The following is an 18,780-nucleotide window of genomic DNA, read 5'->3' on the forward strand; positions in this document are numbered from 1 at the left end:
TAACTGACAAACAGTTGTACCCAGTCTGACACACAGACTCCAACTCCCTTCTCCACACCAGCTCTAAATATATATACAGTACAGCTCCTCCCCCCTGATGTCCCGCCTTCCACTCCCCATAGGATGGAACTTTCCCTCCAAACCCATGACAGACAGGTACCATCAGTGCTGTATGTGACACTCAGCATTCTGCCCACATAGCTGTTTAACAGAATTTCAGCCACTGAATGCTCTGTCTACTTGTTTTGAGTGAGCTGAACTATACCACACTTGTATAGCTGGCAAATACCAGTGCGGAGTAGCATACGGACAAGGCTGTAGTTCTTATGGTTTGTGACTGTGTATCCCAACTAGTTCCCAATAACCAATAAGAATATTGTTCCTTGTGGAGACTTTTTGCTTTCTATTTTGGCAATGTTTCTTAGAGTATGATCTATAGTATTTGAGGGCAAACCAACAATTTACGTAGATACTCTTCCAGGCAGCCTGAAGTTTCCTAGATGCCCGCTTTTTTCTCAGGGGAAAGGCACATACTCAAGTCTTACGAGGTTTGGGTTTAAGTTGGTTTCTCTACTGGTATCTGCCAGTTTCTTATAATACATTGTTTAAGAGTCGTTTTATCATCTGAAAACTGTCCAGTTGAGCAACAAGTGCATGACTATTAGCATAAATAAAAATTTCGGTGGTCTGGTGGCTGATCATTGGTTTAAATGTTAAACAAAATAGGAGCCAGTACACTGTGTTAGGGTAGACCAGTGGTTCTTAACCTTGGGTTACTCAGGTGTTTTTGGACTGCAACTCCTAGAAGCCTTCACCACCAGCTGTGCTGGCTGGGGTTTCTGGGAGTTGCAGTTCAAAAACACCTGAGTAACCCAAGGTTAAGAACCTACTGGGGCAGACTATTCTTTTCAGTCCACCCCTTGAAAATTAACAAAAAATCTGTGATTGTGCAAAAGCATGGCTTGTTTAGTTAGTTTATAATCCTTGGTTAGATTATAACATTTTAGCAATGATATTTAGCAATCGTATTGACCAGATAGGCGGGGTACAAATAAATAAATAAATAAATAAATAAATAAATAAATAAATAAATAAATAAATAAATAAATAAATATTTGCTTATGAATAGTGTCACAAGCAACTTAGAGGTAAACAAAAGCTACCTCCCTAATCTTCCTAGTTTCAACAGCATCAATAATTCTCAATTGCAAGGAGAATTCTACATGGTTCCAAGAGGAACCATATAATTTGATATCTCCCTTCAGGCCTTTGTATTCAATATATGAGGGTCTCCATTGGGGATGGTGCAATAGAACTTGTCTGTGTGGTCCAATGGTCCTTTACCTGCATTTGCTGTGGATGTCTGAAAATTGTTCATGGCAAAGCATCATCAAAGGTTAGTCACAAACCACTTGAGATGGTGGCAAGATGATGTAATCTGTGGTCTAAATTACATACAAAGTAGAGGCTGGGTGTAAGGTTCCGAAATCTATGCCATATTTTTCTAGTGGCTATAATGTCCACTCTTTCAAGTTTTATTCAGCACTTAATCACACTTTTTACACCAACTTAGGTAGCCATGAAATATACAATTTGTGGCATGATGGAGATGTTTTTTTGTTTTATTAAAATTAATCAGGATACATATAACAGGTTTGATCTAATTGTTAACCCCAACTAGAGAAGACCCACTGTATCAACAGGACTTGCCTTAGTGCTGTAAAACAAGTCCTGTTTATGCAATCTTCTATTCAATATGGAACAATATGGATTTAGCCCAAAGCATTACAATTATCAAGGGAAAAAAGGAAAGCAAATTCATTATTTTGAATGGTTTTGATTGGTGCAATCCCCTTGTAATTTAGCTTCTTTCCAAAAATGGGATTGAACATTAGGGTTTCTGCAGGCAGGTGGCACAGCACAGTTGAAGAACATGTGCACTTAGAACACTTGGAAATTGGGGTTTCAGAGAGCCTTTTCTAATCTAGAATGGTTATTTACTTGGCTTTGTGGGAATGCTAAAATTGTAACTATTGTTTAAAAGGAAAATTTAACACATTGTTACTCATACAATGTGGATTGGTGTCAATTCTCGCGTAACTATAGATACCAGTTTTCAAAGAAACAACAAAGATAGCCCAGTATGCTTGAAGGGACAAAGTGACAGAATAAATTTCTCAAGTGGTGGCACTAAATTGAGTATAACAGCAATAGACTTCTCACTGCAAAAAAGTAAAGTGTTGCCTACCTTATTCTCAAAGCATAGCAGGCATCAGTAATTATAATGCAAAGGAGCCATTGTATACTTGTTTCTAATAAAATAAATAGAATTCCCCAAATATTTTACCTATCTTTTCCTGGGGCGCTTACACTGCAATCCAATTTTATAAACAACAAGAGAAAGATAAATGGAAATGAGTAGGATTCTTAATATTCTCTGTCCCTCTGGCTGCTAGCCTTCCTTCCATCTGTTCTCCAGGATTACATTTCTCTCTTGCATGCAGCCAACTAGGAGGAAAGCACCTGAAGGGAGAGTTGTGGAAAGCAACAGAACATGTGGGAAAGCTTTCACCTGCATGCCCTACTCGATCTTAAAATTGGAGCTTCTCCTTGTATTATTAGTTAGAAACTAAGTTTGAACATATGTCTCTCTTTCCATCATACGTATGAATGTTTGCATGCACATGCGCGCATGCACACGCACACACACATTTATCAAGTATGCACAAATGTTGTCCAGCTCCATCAGCCTTGATTAATAGACGGGAAGCAGATAGTTGAACAAGGAAGTCTAGACCAGTCAGGGAGCTGTCTAACAGATTCCTGGAAGAGACATACTGTATTTTGCAGAGTCGCCAACAGAGCTGTTCTCCAGAGACAGATAAATCATTCAATTCCCCTTTGTACCAACACACACAGATGCAACTCTCCCTAATATATGCATTTTATATGCAGTCATTGAGCCTAGCACTGCAGCTCAAAAAGTGTACAGTCTAAAGGCTTTATATTCTCATCCTCATGTTTGTCTGCAAAGAACAGATTAGATTAGTTCTCTTAAAAATGTGTATAAAGCAAAAGTCTCTCAACCTGGACTCTTACAGAACAACAGCAACTGGGGTTGGGGGGAAACAGACAGCCAGTGAGGAATTTTATGGCAGGTAGAACTTCTATACCTGGCTGAAGGGCCCTAATCCAAGCTATATACCAACACTTGCTGTCTTCTTGAGTAAGGACATGGGCTGGAAGGCCTGGGGCTGCCAATCCTTCATACAGGTGCTGATCTCCTGTGTTTTCAATATGCAAGGTCTAAATTGGTTCAGTTCTAAGCTTAGATGAGGCTTGAATGATACCTAAATGCATTGATGGCTGTAGAATTGCTGAGTCTCTGATTAATTCTCTTAAAGTAACTGATAATCACCCCCACAATTTCATGATGTCCCGGCTCCAGCTAATTTTTATTGCACATGCACACATACACATATTCAAGTGAAAGAGATGCATATGTTCAAACTTAGTTTGCTACTAATAGTACATACTGTTGGGGGAAGAACTCCAATTTTATGTAGAAGAGAATACCCAATGCAGTTTTGCATGTCAACAGAGGAATCCACAAAACTCCAAGTTACCCCACAAGCAGCCTGCTTGAAAAAGGAGGCTTCAGCTTTTACAGGCATTCAATCAAACCTTAACCTGAACTTAGTTGAGTAAATTTGTGCAGAAAAAAGGATCCAAACTTTCCTATACATGCAGGGAAAGGCTCCTTTTCATATTTTCATGTGTTCTATGCAAACGTCTGAAAATAATTTATTGATAAATTTGACTGGATATCTTAGCATCTCTGTGACTAGGAATCCTGATAAGACACAGTTCTTGATCACATGAAAGCTGTTACATACATTAAATGAAGGGCTACTATATTCTATATAATTCTAACTGTGATCTGCCCAAATTAGGATACATATGCTACAAAACCTGCTATGAAGAGATCCAGGGTGTAGTGTCCTCATTCTACAGAGTCCATAATACCAGGTGTTCAGTCAGTAAAAATTGAGTAGGCTCAGTGATAATTTATTTATTAGGGCTCTGCTACACAAAAACTGAAATCCTGCTTGTAGCATTAAGCTCAAACATAACTTTCTGTTTATCAGGGAAGACAAACTGCTACTGCTGCAAGTAGTGCAAAGGCAGCACATGTGCACATGTAAAACAAGTATGTACTCCTTTCCAAAATAATTTGTTTAGAAGGGAAAAACAGACATAACTTTATGGTTGGGATTATACTATAAACAAGATTTTAACCAAAGATTCCATTCTGGAACAAAAAATTCTATAGGATATTCATTTTTCCTCCATTGTTATGTATTTATTTGCAATATAATGCATGCTGGAGCAGTCTTACTTATAGCACAAGCAAAAATAAACATAGATTTGGATTCCTTCATTGAGCAGGGGGTTGGATTCGATGGCCTTATAGGTCCCCTTCCAACTCAAATATTCTATGATTCTATAAACACAAAAGTTTGAACATTATTGTGCAGATGCTGCCAATGTACAAAAATAAACAATGTTTAAATTAAATAATTTTAAAGAATTTAATATTTGTCTTAAAAAAAACAACAGATGCCGTGTTCTGCCAACTTAGTGGCTCTGGATGTGAATTGCACATTCCACCAACAGGTGCATAAAACGGTTTCAGAGGAATCTAAATGACTATCCCAATGCAGTTGCACACCGATATTGATATTTAATGTGGGGATATTAATCTCCATCAACAGCAAAAGATTCTGTCACTATACGTGTATTTCTTTTGCTGGATCTAAGGATGCACTAATGATTTTTATATAAATTCAAAAATACGCAATAGACTGAAAAAGATAAGAGAAGTAAACATTTAATATATTACTTTGCAATTTCAGTTTTGACAGATCTAGTTCTATTGTTTTGGGGGTAGAGAAATAATTAAAATCAATTCCCTTTTTGTAAGAATGTAAGAAGAGCCATGGTGAATCAGAAGACAGGCCCATCTGGTCCAACATTCTGTTCATTCAGTGGGCAACCAGTTGCTTAGGAGAAGTCCACAAACAAGGCGCAAGTGCAACTGCCTCTTCCCACTTGTGTTCCTCAACTGCTGTTATACCAAGACATTCTGTTTCAGTCTCAGAGGTAATACATAGTTATCTTGACTAAAGGCCATTTATAGCCTTCATATGCCTGTCACAATATTTTCTGTAATATATGGTATTATTTAGGACCTACGTGTGGCTCATTATGATTGCTATTGTTTCCCATGACAAATTTATGCCTGATTATTTTCCCTATAGTACAAGTCAATATGCGAATACAGGGCTAAAGTGTTACCCAACCATTTTTTCTTCTACTGTATTTCTCAAATAGGTTAGTCAAAACAGCATTCTCCTTTCTCTCATTTGCTGGCAGGAGTCACCAGGCATCACATGGATTATATTCCTTCATATGATTAAATAAGCATCTTCATTCACAGAACCTGAAAAGCGGCAGGCATCAGAATGGCATCTAGGACAGCTCTCCTGTCTACCCAAGGCTGCAGAAAAGTGGGCCTCTATCCCTGGAAAGACTGTGCCATGTTGACAGAGTGAGTGAGTTGCAAACAAGATTGATTGATTGATTGATTGATTGATTGATTGATTGATTGATTTGATTTGATTTGATTTGATTTGTATCCCGCCCAGATTTTGGGTGAGCCAATTTACAGACTGCAAAACATGCTGACCTCCCATATCCATGCTATTCTGGATCACTATATATACTGTAGATATATAGAAGGTTCCTTTTCAAGTGTGTGTGTGTGTGTGTGTGTGTGTGTGTGTATACACATACATACATACACACACACACACATAGAGAACAGGCATTCCTCTGGCAGCATAACGTGACTCGAAGCAACAACACACATGGCTTCATTTTCTGTTACACACAGTTTCACCATGTACAACATTAAGTCTTAATCCTTGATGCCCACACCTGAATACCCTGTTTCCCCGAAAATAAGACAGCGTCTTATATTAATTTTTGCTCCAAAAGCTGCATTAGGGCTTATTTTCAGGGGATTTTTTTTTTTTCATGTACAACAAACTACATTTATTCAAATACAGTCCTGTCATCATATTCTTGTTGCTCCACAAGGGTGGAAGACGGGCTTCACTTAACTGGGCTAATTTTGAGGTAGGGCTTGTATATTACGCAAGTTTTAAGGATCAGATCATACTTTTGCACTATTAAAGAGCAGGCCGGGTAGGTGGGGCTCGTCAGCCATGGAAGGCAGCCCATCTAGGAGAAGGAAAACTCCAATTTCAAACCTCCACTGCCTTGTGGCTATATCCACTCATGGAAAAGGCTTCAGGAGTTAACCTCGAGGCAAAATCCGGGGCTGGAGTCCCGAAGGCAGCATGTGTCGTTCTGCCAACTCCTGCGACATTGCTGGAACCAGTTGTATTGGCTCTTGCCTTTCCATTGGACCATTTCAGCAATGTGGAGAGGGGGGATCTGCTGCTTGGGTAACAGCCTATCCTCCATATTACCTTACCCGGGCTTCATGCTCTGGAGAGGACACTCCTCGATTCAGAGCATGTTACCATAGTCTCTCGAGACTGAAGGATGCCTATGCTTTCAAAGGTTCTTTGTAATGACTGTCTTTTCATTCAATATATCTCTAGTTATTGCTTCTGAAAAGAGTAACAGAGAATACAGAATAATAGTTTTACAGCAATAATATTTTACTCTGTTTGAGCCATTTGGTTTGAATTTTTTTCTCCTAAAGCATCAGCCTCTGTCTTTTTTTTTTTGTCCTGGAAGTGATGCTTTGTGTTCTTCTAGTCATCATCACAGCTTTTCTTCGATAGTGCCTGTTCAAGCTGTGCTTGCTTTGTGAGAAAGTGACCAAAAACGTTAGTGAATCATAACTTTATATAATGTGTGCATCACTTTTCCAAGGTATCCAATATGTAATTTCTGCTAAAAAGGGGGGGGGGGGAGGAGAGAAAGGAGCTAACATTTAAAGCCGCTTTTCAAACTATCTTAATAGAAAGTGGAAATGAAGAGGACTGCAGCCTTGCCATCATAGAAAGCCTGGATGAAGGTAACACGGACCAGAGGACACCAGTTTAAAGATACCCTTTCTATTTCTTGGCTATTTCTCTCCCACCCCATCACCTTTTAATCAAATATACACCTGTGGTTTGCAATGGCTAAGTATTATTCACCTTTTATATTCCTACAAGAAAATAAGAAGCCATAATATTCAAAATTTTGATTGAATTATAACATGAAAAGCAACCGCTGGCACAGGTAAGGGGAGACCTTTTGTGAAAGAGATATTTTAACTCGAGGCAATCAACAATTCTATCTATGCCCTCTGTGGCAGCAAGCAAATTCTAAAAAAGGTCTCTGTGTTTTAGCTCAACACAATAATGCAAACAAAGATAAAAAGTGGGTTTTCTTTTTAATACTTTTGTTCTAAACATATAAAGGGAAAACTCTGACTAAGGCTTCTAATAACAATCCAGAACATAAAATAGCCAGGGCTAAACATTTTGAAGTCCTGATCCTAAGGCTCTGATATATTTTGGATCCTATAAATTTTGATCTCCTTACATTCAATAGTTGTTATTCCCAGGTGAATGAGCATAAGACTGGCTTGAAATTACTATAAGAGCTCCCCCCCCCAATGAAAGAGCTGCCTGAATGTGGATATTACCTATTAGCCACAAGTATTCCTTATGAAAACATGGCGGAATATCAAAGCCACTGAATACCTAGACAGATAACTTGTCTCTCTGCTAATGTTATTACACTGTTGGCAGCTCTTGCAACTGCTAAGAATGCTGCAACATTAGTATGAATCAGACCCTGCATGGAAGATTTGGCTATGTCTCCCAGTTGGTACAAAACACACAGAAATTGTATTTTTGTTCCTTGAGGCCTAGAGGACTGGTGGTTTTTGCCTTGAGAAGATCTTCTAAGCCCCTCTACAAAATGAAGCAACAAACTAGAACCTATCAAGGCACTCCCTGTTTATATATATGTAAGGAAATTATATATATGTAAGCAGCCTGAAAAGTACAGAAAGAATAAAAAAGACACAAAGTAACTAATATTAATGCAAAAAATTAAAAGATACAAAGCAAGATAGTCCAGGTTTGCTTCCTCTAGAAATGTAAACATTTTAATGGCCAGAAATGGCAATTTTTGAGACCACTGCAAAAATCTTGGGTAAAAAATTGGCTACCAAGACCTCTGAGATTGCCTACCTCCTGATAGTATAAACTAGATTTCCAGTGGCAGAAGCTGGTGATATATTCACATTTTCAGTATCATAGCTTCGGTTCTTTCTGGACTCATTTTCTGTTGAAGCACTGGTAGCAGTTATAGATGAAAGTGGTTTTATCACTTTGGTGATAAAATTGTAGACGCTAATCCTTTCTAGAGGAAGCAAACCTGGACTATCTTGCTTCTGTATCTTTTAATTTTTTGCATTAATATTAGTTACTTTGTGTCTTTTTGTTCTTTCTGTACTTTTCAGGTTGCTCGTTCATGGAGATCCAACTTCTGTAAGGTATTTATTGTTGCTGCTGCTAATCCAGAAGTATATCAGTGAAGTATAATATCAGCAAAATCAGTGATGACGTATTTGCAAACGGAACCAATGTGTTACATTAGCCTGAGACTGAAGGATTCATATGTGCAATCTTAGACCAAGTTAACTGCATTAGATACCATTTAAAATATTATGAAGCAAGGTGTAAATGATTTATCATAAAATCATAGAATCGTAGAATAATTGAGTTGGAAGAGGCCATTGAGCCCAACTCCCTGCTCAATGCAGGAATCCAAGTCAAAGTAGATCTGACAGATGGTTGCTGAATTTTCTCTTGAATACCTCCAGAATTGGAGTGCTCACTACTTCCGAAGGTAATTGGTTCCACTTTCATACTGCTCTAACATTAGGATGTTTTTCCTGATAGCCAGGTATGGCCTTTCATTAATAAAAGGAAATAATTCAGCTAATCATGAATTCCAACCATGTCCAGTTTTAGAAAAGGAAATTGTAGCACTGTACTGGGGCAAGGAAGTTAGCACTGATATAATACACATAATCTTAATAAACTGGACAGTAAACGTCTAGGCAGACAACAAAGAAAAACATACTTTCTAGAACTTGGGAGTTGCATCAAGAAGCAACCTCAAGAAAGTACAAAAACTGCAAAGTATAAAACATTAAGGCAAGAAATTAAAATAATATTGATGCAGGATCAGGTTATCCTCCTCCCCATAATAATTTCAGTAACTGAAGTAATTCCAAAATCTTTGGTTACCAATTTAAAAAAATTGCCAACATTTGCTAATTTGCTTCCTGAAATAAAAAATCTGATTTTTCCAACATGTCATGTCATCCACAATTTTTTAGGACTGGATTCCTAATTTTTAGGCTTGACCCATGCACCAGAGAAGTGACATATAATATTATCTATCCATGATTTAAGATTGCCTTCAAAATTTTGCTAAGTCTGTCAGTAAAGTTCGCAGACACTAGATTCACAGCCTCCTCTATGCTAGCATCTACCTAGGGGAATCCCATTTTGTGACATAAGTATGGCTCTGCTCTGCTTGACTGCATTTAAAGGACTTTTAAAATACTGTAATTCATCCTTTTTAAAATTTTAATTTATTTTAATTGCATTTTCTGGTAAGGAATTTTAAAATTATATTCTCTTTTAACAGGTTTTGTTTGAAACAGTTTAACATTACTTTGTCAATGCTCATTGAACCATGCATCATATTATGCTGTTAGCTGCTTGGAAGACTCTTGTCCAGAAAGATGGCCAAGAAATATCTTAAATATAGAAAAATAAATAGCACACAACTGTAGGATACTTATGTTGCTCCACAAAAAAATGCAGTGAGTTAAATATATATATGCATGTTACAAGTGCTACAAAACTAAAACAGACTTCTTTGTCATTGTAGGTTTTCCACATATGACTGGTGTTAAGGTTACGTAATTACGTAGTAGTAGGCATCCTTCAGTCTCAAAAGACTATGGTAGCGTGCTCTGTATGGAGGACTTGGAACAGCGTCTAGTGTGGCTGAGGAGGCCAATTCGAGAGTTACAATCTCTTCCACACTGAAGACAAATCCAATCTGTCCCCTGTCCAGCTCCCTGGTTTTGCTTCCTTTGTGACTTCCTCTTTGCCTCGGCCTGCTGGACAAGGGTCTCTTCAAATTGGGAGAGGCCGTGATGTACCGCCTGCCTCCAGGCTGAACGATCAGATGTCAGAGTTTCCCATCTGTTGAGGTCTATTCCTAAGGCCTTCAGATCCCGCTTGCAGATATCCTTGTATCGCAGCTGTGGTCTCCCTCTGGGGCGATTTCCCTGCACTAAGTCTCCATATAGGAGATCCTTTGGAATCCGACCATCAGCCATTCTCACAACGTGCCCAAGCCAGCGTAGATGTCGCTGTTTCAGTAATGTACTGTATGCATGCTGAAAATTCCAGCTCATTCTAGGACTACTCTATTTGGAACTCTGTCCTGCCAGGTGATTCCAAAAATCCGTCGGAGGCAACGCATATGGAAGGTGTTCAGCTTCCTCTCCTGCCGGGCACAAAGTGTCCAGGACTCACTGCAGTACAGGAGTGTGCTCAGGACACAGGCTGTATAGACCTGGATCTTGGTATGTGTTGTCAGTTTCTTATTGAGCCATACTCTCTTTGTGAGTCTAGAGAACATGGTAGCTGCTTTCCCAATGCGTTTATCCAGCTCGACATCTAGAGAGAGGGTGTCAGAGATGGTTGAGCCAAGGTACACAAAGTCATGAACAACCTCCAATTCTTGTGTGGAGATGGTAATAGAGGGAGGTGAGTCCACACCCTGGCCCATGACTTGTGTTTTCTTCAGGCTGATTGTTAGTCCAAAGTCTTGGCAGGCCTTGCTGAAACGATTCATGAGTTGTTGGAGGTCTTCAGCAGAGTGGGCAACAATTACGTAGTACATTATGTAATATGACATTATTTTATTATTGAGGGTTTGCCTCATGCAGGCAAACTGGCAAGCAAAGACTCAATCCCCCTAAAAATCTCCCAGTTTAAGTGACTGACTTCACATTCAACTGTTTATGATTCAAACAGAAAACCCGTCTTCCTTAAAGGGATGCTGAATAATCCCCTTCAGTATTTAAATTCATACAGCAATATCATTTTTCATAAATGAAAGCAAGTTTTCGTTGCTCGCAGCAATCTCTGGTCTGGAATTATGCAGTTCATTCTACATTTTGATTGTGAAGGATCCTGATTTGTTGAGGTTTTTTTTTTAGTTCTGGTTATTTTCCAGACGAGGACTCTGCTTCACCTACCACCATTAGCAGGCCATGCTGTCCTCGTACCCCTCTGAAGAAGTTGTCTACATGTAATTCCCCAATACACTGAGATGGGGAGCTGATCAGGACGTGGTGAGTGGCCGAGAAGCTAATGGACTGTGGGTTAAGAAAGTTCAAAAGGGAAGCCCTTAGCTTAGCAGAAGGGGATAAAAAGAGGAAAGGCATAGAGGAAGAGGAATAACCCTGGTAGGAGATTAGGCCTCATCTTAAGTCTTGTGTCTAATTGTTGTCATATAGAGGAAGGTCAAACTGTTCTTGATCATCCCAGAATGCAGGACACGTCATAATGGGCTCAAATTACAGGAAGATTTCAGTGGAATACCAGGAAAAAATCCTAAATATGAGTGTAGTATGGCAATGTAACCAATTACCTCTGGAGGTAGTGAGCACTCAAGGCATTAAAAAGAAAATTAGACAGCCATCTGTCAAATCCAGTTTGATATGGATTCCTTCATTTAGCAGGGGGTTGGACTCAATGGCCTTATCGGCCCCTTCAAATTCTATTAATCTATAATCTACATCTTATTTTTTATTTGTCTCATTTATAGACTTTAGGCTCATCTTGGGAGGAAAGCAATGACAAACCTAGACAGCATTGTAAAAAGCAGAGACATTGCCTTGCCGACAAAGGTCCGCATAGTCAAAGCTGTAGTTTTTCCAATAGTGATGTATGGAAGTGAGAGCTGGACCATAAAGAAGGCTGACAGCCGAAGAATTGATGCTTTTGAATTGTGGTGCTGGAGGAGCCTCTTGAGAGTCCCCTGGACTGCAAGGAGAACAAACCTATCCATTTTGAAGGAAATCAACCCTGACTGCTCACTGGAAGGACAGATCCTGAAGCTGAGGTTCCAATACTTTGGCCATCTCATAAGAGAAGACAAGACTCCCTGGAAAAGACCCTGATGTTAGGAAAGTGTGAAGGCAGGAGGAGAAGGGGACGACAGAGGACAAGATGGTTGGACAGTGTCACCGAAGCTACCAATATGAATTTGACCCAACTCCAGAAGGCTGTGGAAGAAAGGTGGGCCTGGCGTGCTCTGGTCCATGGGGTCACAAAGAGTCGGACATGACTTCATGATTAAACAACAACAAGGCTCATCTCCAGAAATAGAATATTTTCTCCGATTAATAAAGTTACTATACTGGCAGAACAATTCTTCATGTGACCAACCAAGTGCAATGCCACACTCTTATTATCCACTTTATTCAGCAGGGCCTCCAACACCTAAGGAAGTATTTTCAGGGAACTGTGGCCCTACAAGATAAAAGAGAGGAAATGGTCAGTTTCTATCTGTCCTGTTATGCTCACTATATCTGAATTTATCACTTAAGATGAAATCAAAGTACCTTCTGCCAATGGAATGGTCTTTATAAACTAAATGATGAAATGGATCCCACCCCTCACCCTTCTGCTTGATCCTAGAGGGAAAATAAAGTTTTATTATATGGTGGAGAGAAAGAATAACTCCAGAGAGAGGGCAATCAGAAGCTAGAGGAAAATGTGACACATGGATTAGTTAGATGAGGACAAAAAGGCAGCTAGTATGTCAAGAAAGATGGTTTACAAAGGAGAAAGAGCTAGAAAATGAAAGGAAGTGATGGAGGTTAGATATTTCCAAATTTTGTAGCACTGAAGAAGACACTTGGAGAAGGGTGTATGCTCCTTGTTTTCATAGGGGGAAAATTGCACATTTTTTGCTGATTTTGTTCCACTTTTCACTACTACCATTTTTTGGAAGTTATGTCTGCATTTGATACCTTGTGGGCTCACATAGGTAACAAATACAAACTGCCCAGGAAATTGGCTGGGCACTTTTCACAAAGCCCTAGAAACTGCTCAGCCAACACGCGCATACAAGTGCACCTGTGTGTGTACACATTTGTGGGTAGAGAACAGATATACTAATACCATATGTTTATGAGAAATCAGGCTGGCACCCTTTCCCTTGATTTCTTTCTGCATAGCATGTGAGCTTACATATACTGCATCACAATATTTACAGTGACAGTGGCCAGATAATTTCCATAAAGAATCTATCCAGGAGCCTGCTCTGGTGTTCTATGGGCAGATGGGGAAAGACTGCACCGTAACATTTCAACCAGCAACATTATCAGCAAGGACTATTAATGGCTTTGGATGTGGCAAATCTTTTATCACTGAAAGCATTAAACAACAATCGAATCTGATTGATCGAAATTAATTTTAGTGTAATTACAATAATTCCTGTATTCAAACTAATACGGGACACTGTATCCACACAGAAAACAGGTTGTTGACTACTGTGGCAAGGGCAATAAAACAGAATAGATTTTAGTGGGAGGTTGCATGGTTTGTACACAGAAGATTGAAAGTCAAATCTACAGCTGACATAGATCTGCAAGAATGACATAGGTTTGAAACACCATGTAGTGTAGCTGTCAGTCAAAGTCAGAAAGTCTGGGATAGAATGATGAGCAAATCCTCAGGCTCAGTATGAAAATAAGGAAGAGGATCTGAGAAACTATATGAAGAATAAAAGCACAATATATGCAGATGAATATGTATACAGGTAATTAAGAAAAAACAACTCAAGATATCACATACATCAAAAACTGAACATACTGAAACAAACAATGAATAACTAGAAGTTGAGGTTAAATGTGTCAGGAAAGCTGAGCAATATCACCAGAAGACTAAATTGCCAAGACACATTCTAGAGTAATCCAAGCCAAAATGGTAAAAGGTTAGACTCAAGGCCAGAATGTATCCATCCTCTTCAAGAGTTAACAGTTAAATCAGCTGAAGAGAATTAACAGTTCCAATTAGAGATGGGGGCTTTGTTTTCGAATACAAACATAAACCCCGCTCACACAGGTGGCCGGCTTGATTGCCTTCCACCCCCAGGCCCAGCTGGACCACTTACCATGTGGCGGGCAAGGCTGACGTCATCTTCTGTGCTCGAATTGCGACAGTAGCTCAGCTGCCACAGCCTCACCTCCCTGTTTGCCCAACCACTCTGGCAAGGGGACGGGAGGATGAGTCTTCCTGTTCATCTGTAGAATGGCTGGGTGAACAGGGAGGCATGGCTCTGGCAGCTGAGCTACTGCCACAATTGTGGTGGACCACACCGGCCATACAAACCATATGGTAAGTGGTCTGGAGGGGTCTGGGAGGTAATCAAGCCAGCCACTTGTGCCAGTGGACTTTGTATTAATACATATAAGAACTCCCATTGCTAGTTCCAATGGTGATGGGAGTGGAGAAATTCTAGAAAGGTTGCAGTAAGGGAAATTGATACTGGCACAGTATCTTTCATAGACCATGGCAACAATACTCAGGCTAACTCCGGTTAGTACTGCACAGAATGAGACAATAGGAAGCCATTTCTGAATGCTTTATATCTCAAAAACCTTGTGATGAAACAATCCAAAATAAAATAAGTGACAATCTCAGAAGTTGAGACTGCCAGGTTGCAAGACATTTACCGTAATTAGCTATTACATATATGATCTTTGGCTTGACTATTGGTTCTAGTCTGATTCTGATTGCTCATTGTTTGACCAAAAATGGCCATGGACTCCCTCTTGCTTCTGGTTTTATTTATTTATTTATTTATTTATTTATTTATTTATTTATTTATTTATTTATTTATTTATACCCCACCTATCTGGCCCAGACACCTGCTGCCTTAGAACACAACAGTATCCATCATCCAACATCCATACACCAACTACAGATGCTGAAGGAGACGAAATTGAATGTTTTTATGTAAGTGTCCAGGGGGAAACTAATCTCATACCAAAATAGTATGTGCCAGTAATTAGAGGAAACTAAAATGCAAAAATATGAAATTAAGCAGAACCAAACTTTGAAAAAGAATTTGGCTCTGGGATTAGAAATTAAGCAGAACAACATCTTAGAGAATTTTGTGGTGCTCATAGTTTGTTTATTCAAAATAATTCTTCAAAAGACTTGTCACATTATTGTTTACATGGACATCACCAGATGATCACACAGACACAAACAGAAGTAAAATATAGAGAAGCTCTATCCTGTTTGTGAAAATAAAACCATGAGCAGACTATGACATGATTAACTATTAATACCAAAAATTAGAGTGAAGCTAATGAGGAATGGTAAAATTAAACATAGTACTAAAATACAACATTCCTGACAAATTTGGAAGCAACATTCCTGATGAATTTGGAAGTAATATCAGGAGAGGAATTTGTATAAACTGTCATTTATTTACAAAACACTATGAAGTTTGCTGAGAGGCAGATTAAATGCATAAAATATAGGCAGTCCAAAAGTCCTATCATTAAGATAACCTTGGGATTTGATATTGTTTCAGCAACTTTTTTCAGAACTTGAAGCAGAAAGTTAGTTTTCAATTAGTAGCCAGGTAACCAGGATAGGAATGACACATTTCAGATAACCCACAGAATTATCTGAAAACAGGTATGAAACTGCCTGTTTCACATACTCTGCCTTAATGCAATTCCTCATGTTAAAGCAGGATGTCACTGTAGTCACTGGCCTGCTCAATGACCATCACTGGGAGGCTTCCTGCTGCTCCTGCCTGTGGCTGGGTTGGGGCAGTTTCACTTGCTTGCCATGTGGGAGGAAAAGGAGCCACCAGAGTTGCACCTTCGGCAAAAACCTCACCAGTCTGCCAGTTCTGAGGTTCCTGAGTAATCTCCCTGGCACTAGCTGGATAGCAACACTGTTCTTGCTTGAGGGATAGCTCTAGCTGATCCACTTTTGCCACTTGTTCAGCCCTGAGGCCAGCACCAGCTCAGGGTTCAACGTAACTTTTTCCATCATATGAAATTACCAAAGTTGCTGTAAGGTGTAGTTGCAGTCCAAGTTGATGGATGTTTCAGACAGAATTTAGCTGCCACCCCACTTTGCTCCACCACCTTCTCCCAACAATATTTAAAATAATTATCATTATAATTATCTTCCTAATCTGATGAAGCCCTTTTAATTCATTTCTTAAAAAACACTAAATGCACTTAACCATTTTTGGCAAAATGCATAAATACTTCAATAATATTAAATATCTGACAAAAATGTAAACACCAAAAAAACCACATGGAGATAAAATAGAACTGACGGTAAAGTTTGAAAAGGCATTTTTTCTTATTATTCTTATAGAAAACGAAGTTGGAATTTCCACTAGAATGCCACATAATTTAGTACTTATGACTAGGAAATAAACATTCCTTTTTCTAAAATCAACACTTAATTGAAGAGTCTACACATAAGTAGATCTACAATTTAGGAATTCTACACAGATAAAAAACAGCTGGGACAAAAATTGGCCCTGCGTTGCTCTTTTTTTCTCCTAAGTGGCTGGGACAAAAACAAAATTGGTCTCAGCAAAACTATTCCTCTTTCTATCACTGGAATATGTTTTTTATCCATCAAATATAATACAAGTCACAATACTGAGATGTAGATATGATATATTCTGGTTGTTAGTAGGTTGGCCCATTTGGGCTGGGCACTAGAAAACAATGAAAATATCTAAGGGTAGTGTTGATGGTGTTGTAACAATAATAATCTTAGAACTGCCAAGTTGGAAGGGATCCTATAGAAATCAACTCCAGCCCCTCTCAAGGAGGCACAGTGGAGAATCAAATTCCCAACCTCTGGTTCCACTGAGTTATCAAGCAGTTCAGAAGTGGGCAGACTTCAGGATTAATTAGAAATTGAAGATCCATTAATTAGGTCCAGGTGCCAAAAATGAGTGAGAGCTGGACCATAAAGAAAGCTGCCCGCCGAAGAATTGATGCCTTTGAGTTGTGGTGCTGGAGGAGGCTCTTGAGAGTCCCCTGGACTGCAAGGAGAACAAACCTATCAATTTTGAAGGAAATCAAACCAAAGTGCTCATTGGAAGGACAGATCCTGAAGCTGAGGCTCCAGTACTTTGGCCATCTGATGAGAAGAGAAGACTCTTTGGAAAAGACCTTGATGTTGAGAAAGTGTGATGGCAAGAAGAGAAGGGGATGACAGAGGATGAGATGGCTGGACAGTGTCATCGAAGCAACCAAGATGAATTTGACCCAACTCCGGGAGGCAGTGGAAGATAGGAGGGCCTGGCATGGTCTGGTCCATGGGGTCATGAAGAGTTGGACACGACTAAACGACTAGACGCCGCCGCCAAAAATGACATACAATTTTTTCCATGTATAAGACTATACTTTTGTCTAAAATCTTTAGACTAAAAATTGAGGGTCGTCTTATACAAGGAAGTAAGCTGAGGAGAGAACAAACACAAGTGGAGGGAAAAGCAGGGATCAAAGTGATCCTGCAGGCCTTTGATTCCTGCTTTCTTCTCCACTTGCTAAGCCTTAGCAAAAGGAAAGCACGGATCAAAGTGCCACAGGTTGGTTTTGATCTCTGCTTTCCCCTCTGCTTACCAACTTCCATGGAGCTTAGCAAAAGGAGGGGAAAAGGATCATATTTCTTAATTTGGGGTTAGAAAAGTGGGGGGCGTCTTATACATGGAAAATATTGTATATCTTGAATTAAAGAAGTCTGAGCTCAGGAATTCATTTCTGATATCAAAACTGAACCGAACTTCAATCCCCAAAGAAAATCAGAACAAGTAAATAAAAAATTTAAAACCCGACTCCTGAGCTTTCTTCATTTCGGTTATGTCATTGTGTCATACAGTTTAAGTGTGGTATACAGTTTAAAGATATGTGGGTAATGTTTGTTTTGTGTCATTGTTAAAAATAAGTAGCACATCTATTTCAGATCACCCAGCTATCTACCAGTGTGGATAGGTGTGTACTTTCTGCTCAACCTTCATGCAAGTATCCCAATTAAAAAACAACAAGGTGATGTTGAGGAGAGAAGTGATAGAAACTGAAAGTTTCCATTTATTGACCTATGCAAAGAATCTTTTCTTTCAGGATGTTTACCTCCTGCTTTAATCTTACCTTGAAAATGAAATTCCGCCTCCACAGGATATACGTGTATGTATTCAACACTTTTTAATGTCCATGCATATGATGAAGTAGGTGCCTTCCTGTGAAAGATCATACCACAGTAATTGGTTTCAAAAATCCGTTAAAGGCCAATTGATTTTCAGTTTATTTGGAACAGATGAGATAAACCATGTGGAATGATGTAAATGTGATGATGCTCAAGAATTCAAACAGCAAGAAAATAAATCATTACCTTTCAACAAGGTGGCTTACAATGTAATCTTTAAATGGACAAGGGGAAGAGATAATTGAGTAGGCATAAAAATAATCCTGATAATGCTATTAATAATAATAATAATAATAATATAACATTTATTTTGTTAAATATTGTTAGTTAAAGGTGTTGTTCTGACTTCTGGTGACCCTATGTACATTAATCACCTCCAAAA

General features: G+C 39.0%; 2 long non-coding RNA genes across 2 annotated transcripts; one reads left to right on the forward strand and one right to left on the reverse strand.

Annotated features, from left to right (window-relative positions):
• The first annotated feature begins 297 nt into the window (after positions 1-297).
• LOC144586698 (uncharacterized) lies at positions 298-9,865 on the forward strand. The gene is made up of 2 exons (XR_013541660.1): positions 298-5,611; positions 7,061-9,865. It is a non-coding gene; the product is annotated as an uncharacterized LOC144586698 (long non-coding RNA).
• LOC144586697 (uncharacterized) lies at positions 9,715-18,471 on the reverse strand. Its single transcript, XR_013541659.1, has 2 exons — positions 18,344-18,471; positions 9,715-12,665 (listed from the first exon to the last, which is right to left on the reverse strand). It is a non-coding gene; the product is annotated as an uncharacterized LOC144586697 (long non-coding RNA).
• Between the last annotated feature and the right edge of the window lie 309 nt (positions 18,472-18,780).

Source organism: Pogona vitticeps, chromosome 2 (genome assembly GCF_051106095.1).
Source record: "Pogona vitticeps strain Pit_001003342236 chromosome 2, PviZW2.1, whole genome shotgun sequence".
NCBI classification, from domain to species: Eukaryota; Metazoa; Chordata; class Lepidosauria; order Squamata; family Agamidae; genus Pogona; species Pogona vitticeps.